The following is a 6134-nucleotide window of genomic DNA, read 5'->3' on the forward strand; positions in this document are numbered from 1 at the left end:
CTGCTTCTAAACAGAATAACTGTTCAAGACTGAGCGCGTTGAGAAAGCAGGCTCTGAGACAAGAGTCTATAGCATGCAGGGTGTTTATTAATAAGCTCCCTTGACATCAACACCTGAGGAAGGTGAAGAGGGCAAGGGGAGGAGTGCAAAGCAGACCTAAGACATTTTCACAATTTTTGTAGGCCTATTGGAGTATATATCATAAAATATTCATTGGCTACTCTGAAAAATGCAAACCTTGTTCAACTGACTGGATATCAGACCTGCTAACACTTTGACTACATGAAATTAATCACATGTGCTGTTTTGTCTGAAATTTTAGCTAGGCAAATTCACCCAGAACCCACTATTAAAATGTTTATGAATGATGATAATGGAAACCATCTTACTGATTCAGGCTAATCAAAATTTTCTCAGAGAAAAATCAGTAAAATCTCCTCAGAGAGCTGATTTATCTTTAAAAATAAAAGGTATGTTGTTCTCATAAATGTTAAGTAATAATCTACAGATCCCCTAAAAAGATTCTTAGACCCATTATCTGTGTGCAAATTCTTTTGTTTGTTGGTTTAATAATGCTACTGCCGGTTGATCAACCAAGTTGTTTTACAGAGCTCTGCAGTATTTTAGCAAGTCTGGAAAATAATAGATAATTAGTCCCTGGGAAAAAAGGAGTAGAATGCCACAGCCCCCACAAATCTGTTACTAGTCAGATGCCTGTTAAAATGACTGCTCCAAACACTATTAAAGTTAAACCTTGAATCCTTACCTTATTCATTTTATCAACTGTTTATATTTCAAAGATTCATACATTTGTATTCTTTTATTTTTTTTTTTACATTATCAATTTCAGCAATGACAATTTATGCCTGGGGTTAGAGGAATTTCTATAGTATACATATTAAAAATCATGCAAATATATAAAAGGGAAATTTATGGGAGAGTTATTTTTAATAATAATGATGAATACAGAAATGAGGGGAGTTTTCAAAGGGAAATTAAAAGCAAGTAAGTTAAAATAACAGGAAATTGAATGGAATGCAGTAGAATCATCTACCTGCTAACTCAATATACTTATTCAATGTGAACTCCAATACGGCATTGTTCCTCCACATTGTTGTTTGCAGAGGAGATATTTTACATGGTAATTTCCATTTTGAAGTTGAATTACTTCCACAAAGTAAGCCAGTCACATTCTTCAGATGCCAGACTCTTCACTACATTTTCAACAGGCCATAGCGACTCCTTCTCACACCCCTCAAAACTCACTTTACCTCCTAGGACCTTAAAATAAAACTTCTTGCTCTTTGGATAGTCCAACTCTGTCTCTTCCACAAAGCTAAATTAATTATTTTGTTAATTTTGCCTAAACATTCTCCATGGAAGCAGCTCCTCCATAGTCATACTGAGAAAAGAGCAAAAGAGCTGGGCTGCTGGGTATACCCACGAGAATTATCTGTATTTTGTTTAACCCTTTTGAACTCATGAGCTTGATAGAAGTCAAAGAAGAACAAAAAGTTTATCAAATAAACTGTTCCATGCAAGTAGTTTTCCCATGAATGAATCCAAGATTTCCTATAAGAATTACATAATGTGCCTTGCTCACTTTGCCACAAGTCCTTATCTTGCCTATAATACAAAGCTGAGCCATAAGAGAGACACGTTTAAAGAGAAGGTTCAGCTGGAGGCCCTGAACCAACTTCATAGCTGTAAAGGGAAATTGACTAATCTTAGAAATTTGCTTTTCCTTCCTTGTCCTAGACCTGATCCAACTGGAGGAAATTCACTGGTATTTCATGATTTTCCTTTACAATAAGCTGTGAGCAAGCTGCAGAGGAAACTAGTCAGGTCAGAACAGAAAGGAAACTGCCTAGCACCTTCGTCAGTTTCCTGTTGCATCCAACTGATAGCAGAAAGGAGAGGATGTGATGTTGTAAGTGCTGGCCTTAGATTCTTAGATGCTGCCGATAAACGCTGCCACCTTCCATTCCGTGGCCAGTGATTCACAGTTTTCTACTAATCTAATCTAGATTCAGACTTCAAAGACCACCCCTTGACTACACAGACCTTTAAAATAACGCTTATGCTGTGCAAGATATAGGAAGACAAGAATTAAAATATTTCAGTATTACAAACAGTATCCCTCTCCCCCCATGATCTAGTAAGCTCCAGAAATATACAAGATCTCTTTCTAGGGAAATCAGTTACCTTCACTCTTTGGTCAGCCTCTACTACAGACATTTCCATGGCAGGATCTGGAGGAATGTCTTCTGATTTAGTCTGGGGCAGGGGTATGTTGGAGACACTTCATCAGAAACCGTTTTCCAATAGGGTATATGACTGCTCTGCTCAAAAATTCCAATGACTTTCCCTTGATTATGAAATAAAATTCTAATCTATTTGCAAATAATTTGAAAGCCTCGAACAACATAGCACCTACACACCTTTCCAGAATTTATCTCAATCCATCCCACGATTATTATTTATAAAAAGGAAAAAAACAGTCTACACATGGTGTTGCAAGCTTCAGAACTTGGGCTTAGGCTCAGCTGTCAGACAAAATGACCTCACCATTTCTATTCTCTTCTCTAAGTCTTGCCCATAATTCAAAACCAGTTCAACTTACTGTTTCACCATCAAGTCTTCCCTGACTACTCCAGGTAAAAGGAATTGCTTAAACCTTATAGTATTTATTGTATCTACTTCTCACTTGGCTATTAATCACTTCCCTGATGGAGCACATTTTGTGCTCTTTTGTTGTGCAATGTTTTTTCTTAATTCTTGCATTCTTGTTTTAATGCAAGTATGTTTTAAGCATACTTGTATGCTTTTGTGGAGAAGGCAATGGCAACTCACTCCAGTACTCTTGCCTGGAAAATCCCATGGACAGAGGAGCCTGGTAGGCTGCAGTCCATGGGATCACTAAAAGTCAGACACGACTGAGCGTCTTCACTTTCACTTTTCACTTTCATGCATTGGAGAAGGACATGGCAACCCCCTCCAGTGTTCTTGCCTGGAGAATCCCAGGGATGGGGGAACCTGGTGGGCTGCCGTCTATGGGGTCGCACAGAGTCGGACACGACTGAAGCGACTTAGCAGCAGCAGCAGTGTGCTTTTGTAACAACTATGTAACAAACATATATCAACTTAAGTAAAATGAAATAATCTAGCACTGAAACAAGATAATCATGTGTTTAGGGGATTTAAATAGGCTAGATTCTTAGGGACTCTGAGATTTATAGATAATAGGAAATACCTTGCCTATTTTAACCAATGAATCAACCACTTATTAAGCAAACAAACATAAATTAAAAACTCTTCTGAATTTGCATGATAGTGATATAGGTTCTTCAATTATTACAAAAGTACCACTTTGGGGCAGGATGTTAATGGTGGGGGAGGCTGTGAGCGTGTGGGGCCAGAGAGTATACGGGAAATCTCTGTACTTTCTGCTCAATTTTACCTAAACTACTCTAAAAAAAATAAAGTGTATTTAAGAAAACAAACCTGAGCACCTCTGGTATTGAGTCATTTATGTGCCATACCAGATCACTCAACAGTGTCTGGTCCCCATTCCCACACCACAGTCATTTGACGTGCTTCCCCCATCAATGCAATAGGAAGAGAAGCCCCTGCGTACAGTGTCAGCTGACACAGAGGGACCACTGTATGCACGGATTGGCTGCATTGGACCCTGGAGGCTCTGACTTCACCAGAGGCTACCTGAACTGGCTGAAAATCACAGAAAGCAAAAGGAGTCAATATGGTAGACTTCACCTAGTGAAAGGTAGGGGACAGGCGAACCCAACAAATAGATTGTCCTTCTTCTCATCCATGAATATATGTATCAGGAACTAACACAACACTGTAAATCAACTATACTCCAATAAAAATTAATTTTAAAAAAATCATCACATCCTTGAACTGTTCTGGCTTCCTATGGCCTCTTTCGGAGAAGGCAATGGCACCCCACTCCAGTACTCTTGCCTGGAAAATGCCATGGACGGAGGAGCCTGGTAGGCTGCAGTCCATGGGGTTACACAGAGTCAGACATGACTGAGCGACTTCACTTTCACTTTTCACTGTCATGCATTGGAGAAGGAAATGGCAACCCACTCCAGTGTTCTTGCCTGGAGAATCCCAGGGACGGGGGAGCCTGGTGGGCTGCCGTCTATGGGGTCGCACAGAGTCAGACATGACTGAAGCGACTTAGCAGCAGCAGCATGGCCTCTTTGGACACCTAACAATCAGCTTTGTTTGGTTATGAAGCCGAGGCCAACTCAGTGATGCACTACCTCATATTCGTTCTTCTTTCTTTGATTCACTCCCTTTTTCCCTCTTCACTCTTACTTCACTCTTCTCTGGAATTACACTCTAGATGTATAAGCTCTTACATCAGGCTCTGTTTTCTAGGGAATCTGAACATCTGGCAAAAACAAAACCCTGTGCTTAGTGTTCGGGAAAAGACCTAGTCCTCTATAGTTGAATGCTTTGGGTTTTTTTGTTTGTTTGTTTCATTTTCTTTAAAAGATAATGCATTGTTAGGGTTCGTAAAAGGAAAAGCACACGAGGGTAAACAGTGAGATTCCCCCTTCCCGTGCACATGCTCCTGATACTTCATGCCTTCCACATGCTGTTACTCTCCCAGACAGATAGCTTGGAAACTGTTTCAATCAGTACATTAAAAACTTCCACAGCATTTTTGGCTACGGAGTATGTCAACATGGGGATGTACTGTAATTAACTCACTTAGTCTATTATTGATGAAACATGAGGTTGTTACACTCTGATCGTATCAGAAATAACACAAAAATAAGTAACATTCTATGTAGTTGTTTTGCACGCCTATCTGCATATCTGTTAGGCTAAACATCTGAAAATGATAATTTGTAGGTCAGAGAATATGTGCATCTACATATGCATATGTTATTACATATCCTCAACAGCACAGCATGTTAGCAAGGATTTTGCTTTTTATATATTTCAATGGCACCCCACTCCAGTACTCTTGCCTGGAAAATCCCATGGAGGGAGGAGCCTGGTGGGCTGCAGTCCACGGGGTCGCGAAGAGTCGAACACAACTGAGCGACTTCACTTTCACTTTTCACTTCCATGCATTGGAGAAGGAAATGGCAACCCACTCCAGTGTTCTTGTCTGGAGAATCCCAGAGACGGGGGAGCCTGGTGGGCTGCCGTCTCTGGGGTCGCACAGAGTCAGACATGACTGAAGCGACTTAGCAGCAGCAGCAGCAGGAGTGAAAAATGGCGTCTCTGCATATATTTAAATTGTACTTCTCTTATTATGAGTGAGATTAAATACAATCTTACATGTTCAAGAATCATTTGTTTTTCCTTTTCTGTGAACTGCTTGTTTTTGAAGCCACCTTCACCAAGGGAACAATCTTTGGAGCTTCTATATTTAAAACCCCTGTGCACCATGACTCAACACAAATTAAACTGAGGTCTTTAACGTGACTCTCACTAATGCTGTTTGAGATGTTGCAATTTATGTCATCTCTAGGTTGCAAAGTCTGTCCCCGCACTCAATGAGTTCACTCACAGTCTAGGAATACAGGAAAACAGTGGGGATATGGGAGTAAATCAGTTTAAAGGATATGCAGCCATCCCAGTGATAATACCCAAAGAGCAGGACTCACTTGGCTGACAAGGGCTGATGTTTCTACCCCAAAACTCAGGCTAATTGCTGGGTGAGCTGCAGCTTGCCTCTTTAAGTATCAAGGTTAAGAGGAGGATGGAGTGTCCTGCTTCTAAAAGGCACTGTCCAGTGATGAAGCCAGACTCCAGCCAGCAGTGGGCAGGGATGGGACAGGCAGGGACATTACAAGCATTGAGTAAAGCTACTTACAAACTCTTACAGGACTAGAGAGAGAACAGGACAGAGGCGATGTCTAGAAAAGTCTTACACCTTTGAAAAGGATACATTGGAACAACCAGGTAGAGAGTCATGGCCCTTCCCTATAAAGGGAATATAATGAACAAAGATTAGGAGGTTTTTCTGTGAATGATGACTGATCAAGGGTGGCCAGATAACAGGGAGGGGGTGTGTGTGTGTGTGTGTGTGTGTGTGTGTGTGTTATGTACACAGGTGAGGGGTATAAAGATGAATAGAAGAAGAA

This window comes from Bubalus kerabau, chromosome 1, assembly GCF_029407905.1.
Source record: "Bubalus kerabau isolate K-KA32 ecotype Philippines breed swamp buffalo chromosome 1, PCC_UOA_SB_1v2, whole genome shotgun sequence".
Lineage (NCBI taxonomy): Eukaryota > Metazoa > Chordata > Mammalia > Artiodactyla > Bovidae > Bubalus > Bubalus kerabau.